The 20,737-nt window shown below is 42.4% G+C and overlaps 1 pseudogene; it reads right to left on the bottom strand.

Moving 5' to 3' along the window:
• Nucleotides 1–12,467: 12,467 nt before the first annotated feature.
• Nucleotides 12,468–14,633, bottom strand: LOC119350015 (annotated as a pseudogene).
• Between the last annotated feature and the right edge of the window lie 6,104 nt (nt 14,634–20,737).

Genomic DNA, 20,737 nt, shown 5'->3' with positions numbered 1-20,737 from the left:
AGTCCCCTCGGGCTCGGGGAACTAGGAGCTCACCATCTAATGTCGTCCACGTCTTTTTTGAGAAACAATATGTACATATGATTTCCTGATTTTCAAAATGATATTTGTAGTTTAAAGTAGAAGTTTGACACAAGGCATGTCCAAAGCGTCACCCACCAAGAAGTTTGACATTAGTGCAATCTATTGGATTCCAGTTTAGATTAAGTCCAATTGCCGTCTTCAAATCAGAAATGGCAATCCTCTCATCTTCCATATCGCCGGTTTTGAGAGATATTCAGCATAATGATCTAATACTTTACAGCAAATCCAGTGTCTAGGTATGGTATTACCATTAACCTCATGTCTTGTAGGTCCACCTGATCCAGTTTATTCATCAGAAATTAAAAAGAACGACAGAAGCAAAGTATTTTATAGCCATCTTTTTGTTCACTATACAAAACAATGACCAACAGACCCAGCTAGGGGCTGAAGAACTAATTCGGAAGCACTCACCCACGACAGCGGAACATAGCAAATTCGGGGCTTGATTGCGAGGAACTTGGGCGAAGCTCAGATAACACCATAAGGGCCAATCAGGAACACATATTAATTAACTCTCGTCTTTCTTCTTTTTTCTAGCCCTCCGGATCGAGCACAACTTCGGTAAGGAGACGAGGCCCAAAGAAAAAGTTGAGCTCGGATGAAAGGTTTGAGATCATAGCAATCGCGCGCGACGGCGAACCGATTGAACCCATTCGGACAAAGAACGCATTTGATGCTCAGTGCGGGGTTCTTGTTAGGGACAAGATCCCGATCAGCATCCACCAATAGTATAAGCCTAAGAACGAAGACCCTGAGGTGTCTTATGTCAATGATGTGCAGAAAGATGATCTTTGGACTGAGCTGAAGGCAAATTTCACCCTACCGCCAGAGGAGGATCCGGAGAAGCCAGTTATAGAGCAATTAATCAAGTCTTTTGCTCTTAAGAAGATGGCAGGCCTATTCAGAAGGTGGAGAAAAGAGCTGAAAAAGTTTGTCGACAAAGAAGAGACACCATAATTCATCGGCAAATATAAGAAGATCAGAGATCACTGGCCCGCATTTGTGGCCCACAAGACATCGGAAAAGAGTAACAAGATGTCGGCGACAAACAAGCAAAATGCTGCGAAGAAGAAGTTTCACCATCGCACGGGGTCAGGTGGCTACCTCAAAGCCCGGCCTAAGTGGGCCAAGGCTGAGAATGATCTGCTTGATAAAGGGATCGAACCAGAGACAATGAACTGGCCAGACCATTGCCGGACTTGGTTCTTCGGGGCTGGCGGAACCTGTTGGAACACGCGGTGCGCTAGACTAGCGCCAAATATTTCTACCGCGCACCCAAGATCATGCTGCTGGAAATAGATCACGAGATCAGGTTTACCACTAGACGCGCAGTCACCGCAGCGGAAGTAGAGTTGGTGATGCGTGTAGTCGATCTCACGGCACGTCTCCCCTCTTGGTGCCGATCTCCCATGAACAGCGAGGATCCACGAATGGTGATCTCCCGCGAACGGCTCCTCGCGGTTCCCTCGAACGGTTCGTCCAAGCACCGCAGATGCGATGCCTCCAAGGTATCCACACGTACGGGAAGCAGCGTCGAGCGGCGGACTGCTAGGTCCGGTCGCGCAACATGGATGTGGGGAGTGGCGGCGGCTCTCGAGAGTGGGAAAAGGATCAACCCTAAATGGTGCACCCACTCCCCTTTATATAGACCTCCGAGGTGGGCTCAACACTTGAGCCCACTTGGAGTCCACATCCATTTTCCACTCGGATCTAATCCGAATGGGCTGCATCCCCTTAAGTGTGTGGCCCTATAAGTTCACGTACACATGGACACACGACCAGAGTCGATAGTTGGTAGCGGCTCCTAGCAGAACGTGCCAACTCCCATATGTGTATAAAGTCATTTTGACGAACCTTGACAATGTCATATGCAACATTCCTTTTGCCTCACGATATTTGTTGTCGAGCCCAAGGCGAGTACTTGTCACCCTTGTGGTAGCTCGACCTCTCTTCCCGAAACTGTGATACAGATTCTCAAACTGGGTTAACACTTAACCCAAGTCGCATGGCCATGCTTTCCGAATCTGATCACTCGAGAGGGCCCAGAGAATATCTCTCCATATAGGAGTGACAAAACCCATCTTGGTCAACCATGTCTCGCGGCATGTCTCACGACTCACCTGAAAGCTACCTTTATAACTACCCAGTTACGGAGAAGCGTTTGATAGACCCTAAGTGAGTCGATCCTCATCCCGAGAACATGCGAGGACCTCAGGTCTAGGACATGTCATAAACATTGTTCTTGAGACTAACAGATGACTATATCTCGCTGCGTCTCAAAGTGGGCCTGTCCGACTCGGTGATCTCCATCCCCGAGTCCATACTATCGGTTTAGCATCTCCATGCACATGACTTGTGAACCATAGTCATCAACCGAGTCGTATACTAGTCGAGGATATGTGTCCGCACAACCTTATCAACTAGGGACCATTAGAACAATCATCATACAATACATAGTTCCACAAACAAGTCACATACTTATTGATACATATCATTGATGATGTTCAAGGACAATACAAAGGACTCATGAATACATATGGAAATATCATCATCACATGATTGCCTCTAGGGCATATCTCCAACAGTCTCCCACTTGCACTAGAGTCAATCATTTAGGCATCGTATGCCCATGGAGCTCATGTGCGCCTCATGCTTCGGATGTGGGAGAGGCTTCGTCAATGGATCAGCAACATTTGCATCGTGTGTACCTTGCATATGTTTACGTCACCTCTTTCGACAATGTCGCGAATAAGGTTAAAACGCCTGAGTATCTGTTGGGTTTTATGATGGTTCCGTGGATCCTTGACTTGCGCAATGGCACCACTATTATCACAATAGAGGTCCAATGGCTTAGACGCGCCCTCAACCACACCAAGATCAGAAATGAAATTCTTCACCCAAACACCCTCTTTTGCAGCTTCAGAAGCCGCAATGTACTCAGCGTCTGTTGTAGAATCAGCTACCGTATCTTGCTTGGAGCTCCTCCAGCTCACTGCTCCTCCGTTCAGAATGAACACAAACCCAGATTGCGATCGACTATCATCCCTATCAGTTTGGAAACTAGCATCGGTGTAACTCTTTACAACGAGCTCTTCCTCACCACCATAAACCAGGAACATATCCTTAGTCCTTCTCAAGTACTTAAGGATATTCTTAACCGCTGTCCAGTGACTCTCACCTGGATCAGCTTGGTATCTTCCCACAACGCTAAGAGCAAAGCTAACATCGGGACGAGTACATACCATAGCGTACATGATGGACCCAACAGCCGAAGCATACGGAATCCCATCCATGTGTCTTCGCTCATCAGGATTCCAAGGACTCTGAGTCTTGCTAAGACTGATGCCATGTGACATGGGTAAGAAACCCTTCTTGGCATCTTGCATGTTGAACCGCTTCAACACCTTGTCAATATATGCACTCTGGCTTAATCCAATAAGCCTTCTCGATCTATCTCTATAGATCTTGATTCCCAAAATATAAGCTGCTTCTCCCAAGTCCTTCATCGAAAAACTATTTTTCAATGAGTCCTTGACAGATTTAAGCATCTGAACATCATTCCCAATCAATAATATGTCATCCATATATAAGATCAGAAATGCAACTGAGCTCCCACTGACCTTCTTGAATACACAATGATCACAATCGTTCTTGATGAAGCTAAACTCTTTGAACGCTTCAGTAAAACGAATGTTCCAATTCCGAGATGCTTGCCTTAATCCATAAATGGATCTTTGAAGCTTGCATACCATGCTAGACTTCTTTGGATCGACAAAACCCTCGGGTTGTGTCATATACACATCCTCGGTTAAATTTCCATTAAGGAAAGCCGTTTTGACATCCATCTGCCATATCTCATAGTCGAAATATGCTGCTATAGCAAGAATGATCCGAATTGATTTAGGCATCGCTACCGGTGAGTAAGTCTCATCGTAGTCAACTCCTTGAACTTGTCGATAACCTTTAGCGACAAGTCGAGCCTTATGGACTGTTACATTTCCGTCCATATCAGTTTTCTTCTTAAAGATCCACTTGCACTCAATGGCTTGAACGCCATCTGGCAGATCAACCAAGTTCCAAACTTGATTGTCATCCATGGACTTTAATTCGGATCTCATGGCCTCAAGCCATAACTCGGAATCAGGGTTGTCCATCACTTCTGCATACATAGTCGGCTCGTTGTTCTCCAAGAACAACACATTGCAGTCATGCAAATTGCGTAACCTTTTCGACCTCCGTGAACCGGTGTCGACTCCACTACGGGTTCTTTGACTAACTCCGGTGTGACAGTATCACCTACTGGAACGTCCCCGTGTGTTTCTCGAATTTCTTCTAGTCGGCCGTCCTCCCACTAGCCTTCCGATTGAGAAACTCTTTCTCAAGGAAAACTCCATGTCGAGCGACAAACACTTTGCCCTCTTCACGGTTGTAGAAGTAATATCCTAAGGTTTCCCTTGGATATCCCACGAATATGCACTTGTCCGATTTGGGTGTGAGTTTATCCGACTGGAGTTGCTTGACATATGCTTCACATCCCCAAATTTTTAGAAAAGACAAATTGTGACTCTTCATAGTCCATATCTCATATGGTGTCTTATCTACGGACTTAGATGGTACCCTGTTTAGTGTGAAAGCTGCAGTTTCTAGAGCGTATCCCCAAAATGACAATGGTAAATCTGACTGACTCATCATCGATCGGACCATGTCCAACAGGGTTCGATTCCTCCGTTCAGACACACCATTTCTCTGTGGCGTACCTGGAGGAGTCAGTTGTGGAACTATTCCACGACTCTTCAGATGATCATCAAACTCCTGGCTCATATACTCACCGCCACGATCAGATCGTAGAAGTTTGATTTTCTTGCCAAGTTGATTTTCCACTTTGTTCTGAAACTCATTGAACTTTTCAAAAGTTTTTGACTTGTGCCTCATCAAGTAAACATATCCATGTCTACTCAAGTCGTCGGTGAAAGTCACGAAGTATTGGAAACCACCTCTGGCTGTCGTGCTCATTGGTCCACATACATCACTATGTATAAGTTCCAACAGCTCGGGCGCCCTCTCACAACTCTTTGCAACAGGAGTCTTAGTCATCTTACCGAGTAGGCAAGACTCGCATGTCTCGAATGATTCAAACTCAAACGAAGTTAGAATTCCATCATCATGGAGCTTCTTCATGAGCTTTTGACTAATGTGTCCTAGTCGACAATGCCAGATGTAAGTCAGATTTATCTCATTAGGCTTATGCCTCTTGACATTTATGTTATAGACGGATTCACCTCCAAGATCTAGGATAAATAACCCATTCACAACGGGTGCAAAGCCATGAAACATATTATTCAAGTAAATAGAACAACTATTGTCCTTAATACTGAATTCATACCCTTGTCTCATCAAACATGAGGCAGAAATAATGTTTCGACTCAAAGCAGGAACATAATAACAATTATCAAGTTCCATTACAAATCGTGAAGGTAAATTAAGTTGCATAGTGTCGACGGCCAATGCAGCAACTCTTGCTTTATTCCCGACGAGTATGTCAACTTCTCCTCTTGCGACATTCCTAGTTCTGCTTAGCCCCTGCATCGAGTTGCATATGTGAACAACCGATCCGGTGTCATATACCCAAGAGCTAATAGAAACATCAGCAAGATAAATGTCTATAACATATACAACAAGTGTACCTGAAGAAGTCATACATCCAGTCTTCTTGCCCTTCTCGGCAAGCCACTTGCTGCAGTTCCTTTTCCAGTGTCCGGGTTCTTTGCAATGAAAGCAAATACTCCCCGAGGTCGTCCCTGACTTAGGCGCAGCAGCGGCAGTTGAAGTTGCCTCCTTCTCTTTGCCCTTCGCCTTAGCCTTTTTCTTGGACCAGCTCTTCTTGAACTTAGCCAAATTCTGCACCATCAACACTTGACGATGCCTACCTTTCTTGATATCCTGCTCTGCCACTTTGAGCATCCCATGCAATTCAGTGAATTTCTTTTCCATCCCATGCATATGGTAGTTCGAGATGAACGGCCCATAGCTATCCAGGAGAGAACCCAGAATTGTATCTGTGGACAATTCGTCCCCAAGTGGGAAGCCCAACCGATCCAGAGCTTGCATGTACCCGATCATCTTGATCACATGTGGGCTTAGTGGATCATGGCTCAGTGGATCACCCTCTTTCAGCTTACAATCCATCAAGGATCGCCAGACGTTGAACCTTTCGGTCCTAGCCTGCATTTGAAACATGCTCTTGAGGCTCAGTGGATCATATCGAAAGCCTCAATATTTTTGAACTGCTGCTACAGATCGGGCTCCATAGAAGCCAACATGAGACAGCTGATCTCGTTTGATTCATTAACGAGTTTCTGGTGGGCATTCCTGGTTGTGGCATTAGCATTATCGGCAGGTTCCTCTGGAAGCGGATTCTCTAGAACTTGTTCCTTTTTCTCATGCCTAAGAACAATTCTCAGGTTTCTATACCAGGTGGTAAAGTTTGTTCCATTCAATTTATCTTTTTCCAGGATTGATTTCAACGCAAAGGGGGTAACTTGAGCAGGTGGTGCCATTAATCTACAACGGAAATATGCAAAACAGTAAGACATGTATTCATGAAGAGTAATTCATATTAAACAATTTTAGTAAGGTCATTACTCCCACTAAAATCAACATCCCTCGGTTGATACTTAGTGATTCAAGATCCAAGATAAACATGTCAACTAGTGAGCTTTTGCATCACCGCTAGAGGACAAGATCACTCGGTAAGCAACTCTTGCTAATCGCATCTCCATACGACTCTTGTTGTTGGGGGACATCTCATGCCTCGCCAACTCCTATGCCTCGTGGCCCAAAACTGTTTTGATAGCCACGACAAGTCAACCAATGCTTCGCGTGTAAGTGTCCGACACAAATTCATCACTTCAAGGAGATCTAGTGGCACCCTAATTTCATAGGCCCGCCACTAAATATACTTGACATGTGAAGGTGCAGCAATTGGGGAGGCATTTGTACTTGACATTCTTTGAGGGTCACCCTACTTAAAACATCTATCATGTAAAAGAAGGGTGCATAAAAGGGATAAACTTTCACAGGCAGTTTATATATGTGTGATATGGTATAGCCCCTTTTCACAGCGCATGGTGATCTCCATCTCCACGTGCGCGGTCTGCCCATGCATGGTTGTCCTCGTGGTGATCTCCATCTCCATGCCATGGTGTCAACCGCCAAGTTTTACATAAGATACTATGCTATTAAAAAAACTAATAGCTACTGAAAGTAAATTACATTACATGGCTTATCATGTTGACACGCAGGTAATTAATACAATAATGGGACAATCATATGGCTCCTGCCGGTTGCTGCACTCATGACACGCATGTCATGAAATAATAATATACAAGCAACATACATGGGCTATACCAAATCACAGTCATTCCCTGCAAAAACGAGTCAGACGTTCTACCGCCGAAGATAAAACCTCCTGAAACTCTATCTTCCAAGCGGATTTTGGCGTAGCCAGAAGCGCCGAAATCTCGTTCCGACTTTTCGCCTCTAATCCAACTTTTCGTTAGCTTCAGTTTGACAGGTCGTGGAGCAAAATCGGAGTTCGTATGCAAAAGTTACAGCCGTTTTACCGAGACCGCTCCAACAGATTTCAGCACCGCGGAAATCACATTTCCAAGGTGTTGATCTATGTTCCGATTCGATCAGTCTCTTTGATCTTCGCGTGCTGCATCCTGGTTTATGTTTCACTGTCTACCCCGATGGAGGAAACCGACCGGTAGGGGTAAGTCGTGTCACGACCTCTGCGTCACGATCACGGAAACAAGATCACGAGACCAACATTCAACACTGATGTGCGCGGCCGATCTCATCGACCCGCACTTGAACCGATCTACATATCTCATATGCATATCTTCGAATCTATCACCACACAGCGGAGGCTCTGATACCACTGTTGGAACACGCGGTACGCTACACTAGCGCCAAATAAAAATTTCTACCGCGCACCCAAGATCATGCTGCTGGAAATAGATCACGAGATCAGGTTTACCACTAGACGCGCAGTCACCGCAGCGGGAGTAGAGTTGGTGATGCGTGTAGTCAATCTCACGGCCCGTCTCCCCTCTTGGTGCCGATCTCCCACGAACAGCGAGGATCCGCGAATGGTGATCTACCGCGAAAGGCTCCTCGCGGTTCCCTCGAACGGTTCGTCCAAGCACCGCAGATGCGATGCCTCCAAGGTATCCACACGTACGGGGAGCAGTGTCGAGCGGCGGACTGCTAGGTCCGGTTGCGCGGCATGGATGTGGGGAGTGGCGGCGGCTCTCGAGAGTGGGGAGTAGCGCATAAAGTCGTTTTGACGAACCTTAACAATGTCATATGCAACATTCCTTTTGCCTCACGATATTTGTTGTCGAGCCCAAGGCGAGTACTTGTGACCATTGTGGTAGCTCGACCTCTCTTCCCGAAACTGTGATACAGATTCTCAAACTGGGTTAACACTTAACCCAAGTCGCATGGCCATGCTTTCCGAATCTGATCACTCGAGAGGGCCCAGAGAATATCTCTCCATATAGGAGTGGCAAATCCCATCTTGGTCAACCATGTCTCGCGGCATGTCTCACGACTCACCCGAAAGCTACCTTTATAACTACCCAGTTACGGAGTAGCGTTTGATAGACCCTAAGTGAGTCGATCCTCATCCCGAGAACATGCGAGGACCTCAGGTCTAGGACATGTCATAAACATTGTTCTTGAGACTAACAGATGACTATATCTCGCTGCGTCTCAAAGTGGGTCTGCCCGACTCGGTGATCTCCATTCCCGAGTCCATACTATCGGTTTAGCATCTCCATGCACATGACTTGTGAAACATAGTCATCAACCGAGTCGTATACTAGTCGAGGATATGTGTCCGCACAACCTTATCAACTAGGGACCATTAGAACAATCATCATACAATACATAGTTCCACAAACAAGTCACATACTTATTGATACATATCATTGATGATGTTCAAGGACAATACAAAGGACTCATGAATACATATGGAAATATCATCATCACATGATTGCCTCTAGGACATATCTCCAAGAGAACCTTGGACCCTGTATCAGGGAAGTGCCGTTGGACGGACGAGCAACTGAAAATACCAGTCAAGAGGCTTCGGCACTATATCGATGCAGTGAAGCAAGGGACGTTCGTTCCAGATAGGGAGAATGACGAGCTCACAATGGCCCTCGGGAATCCTGAGCACCCTGGACGGACACGAGGCACGCCAGGCTCCATTCCGTGGAAGGTTGGTTTTCCGGACGCAGGCCGTTACAAATGCCAGGAGAGGGAGAAGAAAGTGGAGCATAGCCAACTGCATGCGCTGCATGCAAGGGTACAAGGGCTAGAGGAACGAGAAGCAGATCGCAGCAAACGACCTGCCGAAGCTTCCCCCGAAGCTACCCCGCCATCTCAGCAGAGAAGCAGCGTGGCTTCTACCAAGCTTCTTCAGCCGGAGCATGTCTTGACGGCTCCTGCTAGCTACCCCGTGGATTTTATCACGGAGTCTCAAAATTGCCACCTTATGACCCAATGGCAGAAATTAAAAGTCAAGGCGGTTGTCGGCCAAGTTCAACCTTCTGAACCCGGCACAACTTTTCACTGTCATCCGATTCCAGAAGGATATGCTAGGGTGACGGTGGACGAAATAATGGAGGGATTTGAGGACCTCCAGCTTGACCACCCTACCGGTGAAGGGAAGACTCGGCTGGATTCTGCTCTGAAGACTCCATGCCTACGGCGGAAAGAGTTCATCAAGCTTCTGAACTGGATGCTGCTGTTTACAAGGGACGCGATGCTGCTATTTTTCTTTCAGTAGCGCGTTTTTGTGGCACGCACTGCTGCTAAATAGTAGTAGCGTCGTATTTTAAAGAGCTGCTAGAAAGATTCCATGTATAAGGTTTTTTCTAGTAGTGTGAGATTATTGATGTTATTAACATTATTAAAAATAGAAGGTATAAACAATAGTTTTTTCATGAATAAAATTACATGCAAATGTAGGTGATGTTTTCTGAACCTCCTAATTTCTAATTTGCATTTTTTCTGAGTTTGTACCAACTTGTTATGAATATTCAAATAACTTTGACCATTATTTTAAAAATTATAACAAGCTATATATGAACTTGGAAAAATGCAAATAATATCAAAATGATCGGAAAACATCACCTATATTTGCCTGCAATTTTTATTCGTGAAAAAGAATGATTTACACTTTCTCTGTAAACTAATATAAAATCGTTTAGATCATTAAAATAGTAATCTAAATGTTTTTTATATTAGTTTACGGAGGCAGTACCTTTTTATGTTTAATAATGTCCTAACTACATGGTTCGCGGAGTGATCGTGCCTTTTTTCTTTGAGGGGTAATCGTGAGGGCAGATCCTATACGACGCCCGTGTGCGTCCGTTCGTCGCTGCTTCGCTGAAGCGAAGCGAGCGAACAAGGCGCACGGGCCGGCCCACTTCGAGCGAGACCTGGTTTGGGAAACCTTCTAGTAGGTTCTCTGAACCGGTTTTTTCATTTTGCTTGTTTTTCCGTTTATACCTGTTTCTTTTGCTAGTTTTTTCGGTCCTAAATAAAAAACCTGTTTCCTTTTTTACCTTTTTTTCCTTTTTTCTATTTCTGTTTCTGGTTCTTTTCTTTTATTTATCCTTTTTCGTTTTGCTTTTATACTTTGTTTTCAAGCAAATGGTTTGAAATCCCAAATTTTGTTCTCGATTTAAAAAATTGTTCATTGATTCAAAATTTTGTTTACTTTTTTCAAAAATTGTTCAGTGTATATCACAAAATGTTCAATATGTATTTAATATTTGTTTAGTGTATATAACAAAATTGTTCAACGTGTAGTTAAAAATAGTTCAATGTATATTACAAAAATGTTCAATGTATATTTAAAATTTGTGCATCATATATCACAAAAATGACATTGTGTAGTTAAAAATTGTTTGGCGTATTTTCACAAAAAAATCAATGTATATTTGTAACTTGTAAAAATTCAACAAATGTTTGGATTTTCAAAAAACAATCATGGTCAAAAATTATTCACGTTTTTTTTGTAAAACTCACGTTTTAAATTTTTTTCGAGAAAAAGTTATTCATTTCTTGAAGGAATAATTAAAAGACGGATCTACCGGTGTACATAGTACCTGGAATTTGAGCGCTGGAACTTAACACATAGTCAGGCGCCAGTGTAGTGGCAAGCAACGCGGCTAAATATTGTGTGTCACGGGTTCGAGTCTATCCAACGCTGCATTTTTTCTGCCATTTCCCTTTTACGTTCGCTCGTGGAAATGGGCCGGCCCGTTTTGCGTGAATCCTTCAGCGGAAGCTGCACGTCTTGACGCACGCGAGCGTCAGCTAGGAGCACTCAATCGTGGGTCTTATTGTGCCTGAAAGTTCTGGCATGATAAGGTGGGCCTAACGTGACACAACCCAAGGCCCAGGGCCCAGGGCCAGTTAACTCACGACTCATTCTAAAAAAAAACTTGAGCAGGTGCGTAATCGCTCTCGGAAGGCGGAACCTCGGCAGGTCGGCGGCGGCGGCGAATGCGACGGCGTAGGCGAAGGATGACAACGCTGAGGGGCACTTCTCCTCGTGCTCCTACGCCGACTTTGGCCTCCACCACTCCACCCACCCTCTGCGCCCACCTCCAAGATCCCTCCCTCTCCCCCTCTCCGACTCCTCGTGTCTCTCGAGGCCCTGCAGGTGGTTTGGCAGTCCCCTCGGTGAACATATGATTTTCTCGAGAAAAAAATTGTACATATGACTTTCAAATTTCCAATCTGAATGATTGAAATGATATTCGTAGATCTAGTTGTGATACGGAGATAGTAATATGTCCAAAACGTCGTATATGCACTCTATCGGATTCGTGCATAGGAACCTAGTTAGCGGCCTTTATTTCAGAAATGACTGTTTCTCTGACATTCCATGTCACCTTAATTTACAGTGCAGTTTTGAGAAGTAGACAGTTCAATACGCTCCTTTACATTGGAACCAGTGTCTAGGTATGGTGTTTCCATTAATCTCATGTCTAGTGGGCCCAATAAATGGATCGAGACAATAAACAAGTACACATAGTTAATACTGTATCTGTTTGAAAAACACCAGATTCACTTTTGGAGCAACTTTCTAAAACAGTTTGTTCAGACTTAAAAAGAACACTGAAGGTCCTACTTTACAGCTGCCTTCTATTTATTTCCAACATATATGGTGGTGTATGTTGCGCAGTTGGACCAAATAAAAACATGTTGAGTATAAACATTTGAATCTCCATCGCATCTCCTTCCAAGATAGTTTCCGGTGCCCATCTCTGATGAAAGAATGTCTTACCGCCTTCAGCATTTTAGATCAACTGTGTTGAGCACCATGCAAGGAAGTTGTCTCTGCAGTCTGCAAAACTTTTCGGATCTTACTGGTCACCATGTGTTTCATTTGGTTTCCATTTGGATATAGCATAAATTACTCTCCCTTTCCATCCTTGTAGCAGCCAGCCGCAATCTTCAACAGCAAAGAAGTCTTCATGATAATGTGAGTTCTTCATGTGTACTATGTTCTTTAAGACGGCTTGATCTATGGGAAGCTGCTGGAACCCAGCCTTGAGGAACCTTCCTTGCCACTGCCTGTAACTTTCGGGCCTGTGAGTCCTTTCTGCATCCTCACATGCTATTATGTTGAGTGCATCCCTCCCAAATGGGATCCTCTCAAGCATCTTTCTTGCTTCACTATCCCATGGAACATTTGCATCAAGCATGTCAAACACTGAAGAGTAATGGAGCATAACTTCTTTGAATCGTTGTATGAAGAAGGGAGAACTATGTAACCCGTTCACAGTGCCAGAAATAAAAACCTTTGGATTCATCCTCCTCATAGTTTTCAGCACCTCGTCCCTTGCACTATTTATGCCATCGGTTTCATGACCAATATTCTTCATCCGGAATATGCAGTTGATTATGAGAACTTCATCCTCGTCAATGTTAAGATCCTCAATTTTAATGGCGCCCCATGTTGAAGCGGCAATGCCCTGATACTGAAAAGGTACCCTGAACATGTTTGCATAATCAGCCAACCGCTTCCCTGTCTCCTCGATCATTTCGCAGGGGCGAAACCCTGGCTGAGCAACGTCTATACCTGTGATCCGAAGCTTAGGGGATCTCTCTTCTTGCTGTGCAAACTTCTGAATCATTAATGGCCACTGAAAGCCATAGCCGATGCCAAAATCAATGATGTGCACTTTTGGTTGCCCTTTTGAGACATCAAGAATAGCTTGGCTCGCAAAGTAATATGACATCCTGACAAAAGGGCAAGTTGCAACGAAAAGGTTGTAAGCCTCTAACCAATCCGTGGGACTTGTTCGCCTCTCCATGAGGGTGCGATAAACCTGACTGCCGCTCCCAGCCAAGCGTGCCTCAAGGCCATCCGCCAAGTAAAATGCCAGTCTCTGAGTGCAATCACCATCGGCTGAAGAGTGTTGTCTTATCTTCAATAGCAGTTCACTGGCCAACAGGTAGCTGTTTTCTGCCACAGCTTGTGCGCAATGGATGAGGAGAGTCCTAAGATCAACCAACTCTTTCCTCGGTTGCATCCTAGCCCTTAGCTTCTGACGTCCTTTACTCCGGCCTTTCACAGAATTCTTGTTTCCTTCCACTGACATCCCTCTTGTCAGTCTTGTTGTTTGATCGGAACTCTTCCAACCATAACATAACAGAACTCGGTCGAAATTTTCATTTCGAGTTATTGCACAAGTGGTGAAGACAAGATGTTTATTGCTCCTTCCTTCCAAGATATCCCATTTTTCGCTCCTCTGTCCTACTGTCTCCTTTATAGTCATTTTGGAAATAGTAAGTATGTCATTCTCTAAATATATCACTAGCTTACCAATACGTGGAGCAAACATCGTTGCCTCCTCGACATCTCTCTGACAATGTAAGGCAGGGAAATCAGATCTAGAAGTCAGTCCAACAATTATCGACGGACTGTTTTGTAGGGAAAGACTCTTATTGCAAGTATATGGACTCAACAGCTTTGTTAAGGGCTGTAACACGCTGTAACTGGAACAGTTATTACTGAAGCTTGTGCTCCAGAGCCTCTTGTAACAGCTGGTACCACTCTTATCAGGGTTGTCTGGTTTGTTGTTGCTATGTATTTGTGTAAAATTAGTAGTCGGCGTGTATACCTCCCCAAGAATGTCACGGAATGGCTTTTCAGCTGCCTGGAGAGCAGCATCCCCTTGGCATATGTTGACCGTCTCATCGACATCTTCCATCAGCATTTTGCTTATGTATTGAAGGGCATCATTTGATCTGATCAGGCGTTGAGGGCTACCCCCTGCAGCAATCTGAACTTGGTTTTGTCCATGGCTCCTATTGGCTAGGGAGAGAACTATGGAGTGTGGACCACTCAGGTCATAGTTGTACACGGTGAGTTGCTGCTGGGAAGAGTAATCACCCTCGTATGGTTGGTTGGTTGCTACGACAGTCCCCAGATTATCACATAGAGGTTCAGGTGCCATTGTGGAAAGTCTGATTTCCACCTCAATATGAGATATATGATGCTTCTTTGTCCCACTGCAAATGGGTCAGCTTGTTTCCTGGACGAATAAAAAAGGGGAATGGAAACTAAATTATGTGAGACGAATTTCCATTCACCTTGCTCATGTGCTACAATCTAGAATGCTCGTAAAACGCAGATCAGCTTCTTCTTGTTTATCAGAAATTCAGCTTATGATTGTTTTTGCATGCACACACGAGAACAACTATTTTAGTCGGTTGAACATACAATAAGCATCCATAACAGAAACAGCATGACTAAAGCGATTTGAGTCTACGATGCGCCTAATACCACTTTTCCTTTTTATTTGCAGGAGGCTGCTCATCTTATCTAAGCAAGTAGCAAAAGTAGGGAAGCACACACCTTGGTTACTGAACAACAGCATCAGCATCAGGTCCAATGCTTTGAGAGAATAGTATTGAGAATGTGGACTATGAAAGAAGAGTAGTGAAGTTGTGGTTCTGATGTATGCTAAATTTGTCGTTCCTCTACCTTATGGCTTAGTTCCCAATGTCATGAGATTGTGACGGAGAATGGTTCAGATTACAAGCAACTATTCTGTCGATTAGTTCTAGGCCCGGACGCGCACCAGACCGATAAAAAAGTATTTATTAGGAGCGCTGGTCTGGGTTTCAATCACTATTAAGGTTCCTAATTGAATTGTTAAAAAAAAGGAGATGCACTATTTAAAGAAATCTGTCTTTCTTTTCCACTCGATGTATTCAACGAAAAAGAAGGCACTATTCAAAGAATTGTTAATTATTTAGCAGCAGCAGCATCAGATTCAGTGCTTTGAGGAGAGTAATGGGGATGTGTGCTATGAAAGAATAGTAGTAAGCTTGTGGTGTTGATGTGAACTAAGTTTGTCGTTCCTCTACCTTATGGCTTATGGCTTTGTTCCCAATGTCATAAGATTGTGACAAAGAATGGTCCAGATTACAAGAAATTATCCTGTCGATTAGTTCTAGGCCCAGCTGCGCATCAGAGGTATAAAAAAGTGTTTATTAGGAATGCTTGCCTGGGTGTCAACATTATTAAGGTTCCTAATTGGGTTGTTAAAAAAACTGAGGTAATCGGAAGGAGATGCACTATTTGAAGAATTTTTTCTTTCTCTCCCACTTGATAGTTTGTTGTACTTCATCTCAGTAAAATAATCAGATTTTTTTTCGTGATTATCTTATTAGTTCAAAGTTGAACGTTGGTGCCAAGCTACTCTGATGAGATTTGCAATTGTGTTCTGCCGTACCTGAAGTATTTTACCAAAGGCTTGAGTCATACAGTTGTACCAAATGTTTAAGGAGTATAAATGCCTCTGAATTTTATTTACAACATCGACAGGATTGGTAGTTATCATGTCATGAAAATGCACATCCAGATTCAATATGTAATACTAGAACGACAGGCCAAAAAATACTTGAAGAAAATAAAACAAAATCTGTTAAATGTTTCGACGTAATTGAAAGAAAAAGGTGGCACTATTCAAAAAACTTGTATTTTTTTTCATTTGGTAGTTGATATATATAATGGTTGAATTTTTGGAGTGTAGTTTGTTGTACTTTTTTTTTTGCGGGGGTAGTTTGTTGTACTTTAGTATATTATTAAGCCATCATTTTTTCTGTAATTATTTTCTTTGTGTTTCGAGATTGGTATAGTGGTATCGTATAAAGGCTTTGAGTTTGGTCACGTATATGTGATATATTAGACGTGTTCGCGGCCTAGTAACTAGTAATAGATTTCACCTTCTTGTCATTTGGAGGGCAACATCAACATCAACAACATTAATTAGTTTGATAAATAACATCTTGGCATTTAAAGGGCTCCGTCAAACATTAGTGGGCTAGTAGAACCAGCATGAATATTCCATATAGAAAAGCTATGGCCTCGCCCGCGTCTTCAGGCACACAAGTGTGCTGCCCCCAATAGTCCTCAACATCATCGTGGAGAAGGCCCAGCTATGGGCCACCACGGGTGCAAAGAAGCTTGTGAAAATTGTATTGCGCGATAAATTGTCATGCGGCGTTGTAAGGGATGACTGTAAATCTTTTGCCCCCATTTTAAAAATATATATAGATCACACAACAAAAGAACACATGTTGTTTACCTTGAATAAAATTACAGAAATGGACAGGCAGGGTTTGTACTTTCTTTGATTTCAAAGAGATAACCATCATTATTACTTTTTGTGTGTGAGAAAGGAAAGATAATATTATTTTTTTATTAGGCTGTGCATGAGTTTGCTCTTTTTCTCGATTCAATAACTCGGGTAAGACTATGAAAATACATCACACACTATGAAAATAGAACCTGGTTTGATAAGATAGACAACTAATTGAACCTTAAATTTGATTTCCGATGGGATGGAGGTACCACCATCTTAACTAACTACCTATTTTTTTAGAAACCGCTAACTATATAGTTTGTGCTTGGTTTTCACCTAGGCTGTGTGAATGTGACCTTGTATTGATGCCTATGTCACCAACCATTGTAACTTGCTCACCTAATAATATATAAAACTCTCATCTTGTTCATCATATTCCACTTAGGGAGCATTCAGATTTTTTTTATTTTGTTAAGAAATTTGGCAGTTTCCGATTAAGTTTAACTAGATTAGTATCATCACAAGATTACCGATATAGTTTGCCATGGCTTCTGCAATGACAGCTCCTGGTCTAGATATGGAGGCCTTGACCGGGCGATAGGGGAGGACCCTCGGGTTGGGCCGGCCACCTTAGTACCTCGTGCAGCAGGGAGTTTCTTGAACTAGATGATATCTCGTGTTGCCATCGAATGAAATATACAATTCGTAAATATTGTGTAGAATATTGATTTTGTCCTTACGATTTAAACTAGTATGTGATAAATTTCTACATCCGCAAGAAATTCTTAACAGGAAAAGTTGTGCATGTCACAATTAAATGTCGGTTCATTTAAAACTCAATTAAAATGCACTCATGCATGTGACATTATGCTAGTGGTACCCCTTATCTTAGCCATCCATTTTTGCATCGTGATTTGTGCATGCATATTTGTCATTTTTGTTTCTCTCAAACGAAACAACGTATAAACCTCAAACTTTGCAGGACAACAACACATTCTAATTAGATTTTTTTCATGCATTTTAAGTGCTATTTTTTTAATTTTGTATATTTATGTCGGTCCGGAAAATCTGAAAGTTTGTTCACACATTGAAGGTATAAAGTTTGTTTGATCTGCAAAGTTTAAAAGTCTATATGTTATTTCATTTGAGAGAAACAAAAAAAGCGGAATCTTCTTGTTGTAAGTTAGTTGGAGAGTACGGATCTCAAAGCAATGTTGAGGGCTAAAGATAAGAGGTTCCATGTAGCTCGACCTACAGAGAAACTTTGTGCTTCCTTTTTTATTAGAGAATTAGCTTATGATTGTTTTGGCATGCCATACTGATCGAAAACTAATTCCAAAGGCTAGCAGACACGGGAATAATTACTTTAGCCGGTTAAATATAGAATCTGTGAACCGCAAAAAAAAAGAATCTGTGACGCGCTTAATACCACTGCTCAGTTTTATTTGAATGAGGCTTCTCGTCCGCGCAAGTAGCAATAGTAGGGAAGCACACACCTTGGTTATTTAGCAGCAGCAGCGTCAAATCCAATGCTTTGAGAAGAGTAGTGAGGATGTGGGCTATGAAAGAATAGTAGTGAGCTTGTGGGGTTGATGTGAACTAATTTTGTCGTTCCTCTGTCTTACGGCTTTGTTTTCAACGTCATAGGATTGTGACTGAGAATGGTCCGGATTACAAGCAATCATCCTGTTGATTAGTTCTAGGCCCGGCTGGGCATCAGAGGTATAAAGAAGTGTTTATTAGTTACGCTGCCTGGGTCTCAACACTATTAAGGTTCCTAATTGAGTTGTTAAAAAATCCAAGGTAATCGAAAGGAGATGCACTATTCGAAGAATTTTTCCTTCCTTTCCCACTTGATACTTGATAAATATATATAGTGGTCTTGGTCGATTTTTTCGAGGATAATTTGTTGTAATTCATCTCAGTAATAATCAGATTCTTTTTCATGATTATCTTATTAGTTCATAGATGAATTATTGGTGCCTAGCTAGTCTGATGAGATTTGCACTTATGTTCTGCCATACCTGAAGTATTTTACCAAGGCTTGAGTGATATAGTTGTACCAAATGTTTAAGGAGTGTAAATGCCTCTGAATTTTATTTACATCATCGACATGATTGTTAGTTATCATGCCATGAAAATGCACATCCAGATTCAATCTTTAATACTAGAAGAACAGGCCAAAAAATCTTTCTAGAAGACCATAAAACAATATCTGTTAAAATTTTGGACATAACTGAAAGAAAAAAGGAGGAACTATTCAAAAACCTTGTTTTTTTCATTTGATAGTTGATATATATAATGGTTGAATTTTTAGAGTGTAGTTTGTTATATTTTATCTCATTAAACCATTAGGTTTTCGTAATTATTTTCTCTGTGTTACGAGATTGGTATAGTGGTATCGTGTAAAGGCTTTGAGATTGGTCATGTATATATGATAAATTAGACGAGTTCACAGCCATTAGTAACAGATATATTACACCTTCTTGGCATTTGGAGGGCTGCATCAACATCGACAACATTAATTAGTTTGCCTCGTCAAAAACACATTAATTAGTTTGATAAATTACATCTTCTTGGCATTTGAAAGGTTTCGTCAAAGATTGGTGGGCTAGTAGAACCAGCATAAATATTTCATCTAGAAAAGTCATGGCCTCTCTCGTCATGCTTGTCTCTTGGACAATTTAGTATGAATGAAACGCCCGCGTCTTCCGGCACAAAAGTGTGCGTCCCTGATAGTACTCAACATCATCTTGGAGGAAGCCAAGCAATGGGTCACCACGGGTGCAAAGAAGCTTGGGAAAATTTTATTGCGCGAGCAATTGCCATGCGGTGTTGTAAGGGACGATCGTAAAACTCCATTCTCCTCTTAATTAATTGATGAGACAAATCTTTTGCCCCCATTTTAAAAGTATATATAGGTTACACAGCAAAAGAAAAATGTGTTTACCCTGAAAAAAGGTACAGAAATGGACAGACAGAGTTTGTACTTTCTTTGATTACGAAGAGATATAAGCATCATAAATTTTTTGTGTGTGAAAAAGGAAAGATAATACTCCCTCTCTCTCAGTTTACAGGGCTTGCGCGTACCCCTAAATCGTCAATTTGACCAACCTAATATAAGTCATATATTACAAAAAATATATCAATATAAAATTCAGATGTTCCATTTTCAAACCGTATAATTTTTGTGTTATATAGTTTATATTAGGGTGATAAAATTTGCAACCTAGGTATACGCGCGGGACTTGTAAACTGAGACGGAGGAAGTACTCCATTTGATCCCAAGAAAAGTGTTGTGGCTTTAGTTCAACTCTAGTTCAAATTTGAACTAAAGCCACGACATTTTTTATGGGATCAGAGGGAGTATTAGTTTTATCAGGTTATGCATGAGTTTGCTCTTTTTCTCGAATCAATAACTCGGGTAAGATTATGAAAATAGATCTAACGCTATGCAAATACAAAAATTGAACCTTAAATTTGATTTCTGCCGGATGGAGGTACCATCTTCACTAACTACCTAAGTATTTTTTGTAGAAACCACTAACTACATATTTGTGCTTGGTCTTTGCCTAGGCTGTGCGAATGTGACCTTGTATTGATGTCTCTGTCACCAACGATTGTAAATTGTTCACGTAATATATAAAACTCCCAACTTGTTCATCATATTCCCTTTAGGGGGCATTCACATTTTTTTAGTTTGTCAAAAAATTAGGCAGTTTACGGTTAAGTTTAACTCGATTAGCACCATCACAAGACTACTGACATAGTGTTGTCATGGCTTCGGCGGTGACAACTCCTGGTCTAGATATGGAGGCCTTGACCGGACGACGGGGGAGGACCCTCGGGTTGGGTCGGTCACCTTAGTACCTCGTGTGGCAGGGAGTTTCTTGAACTAGACGATATCCCACGCGTTGCCATGAGATCGAACATATAATTTGAAAATATTGTGTAGAATGCTAATTTAG

This window comes from Triticum dicoccoides, chromosome 1B (assembly GCF_002162155.2).
Source record: "Triticum dicoccoides isolate Atlit2015 ecotype Zavitan chromosome 1B, WEW_v2.0, whole genome shotgun sequence".
Taxonomy (NCBI): Eukaryota; Viridiplantae; Streptophyta; class Magnoliopsida; order Poales; family Poaceae; genus Triticum; species Triticum dicoccoides.
Note: the sequence above shows the minus strand (reverse complement) of the source record. Positions and strands in the feature narration are given on the sequence as shown.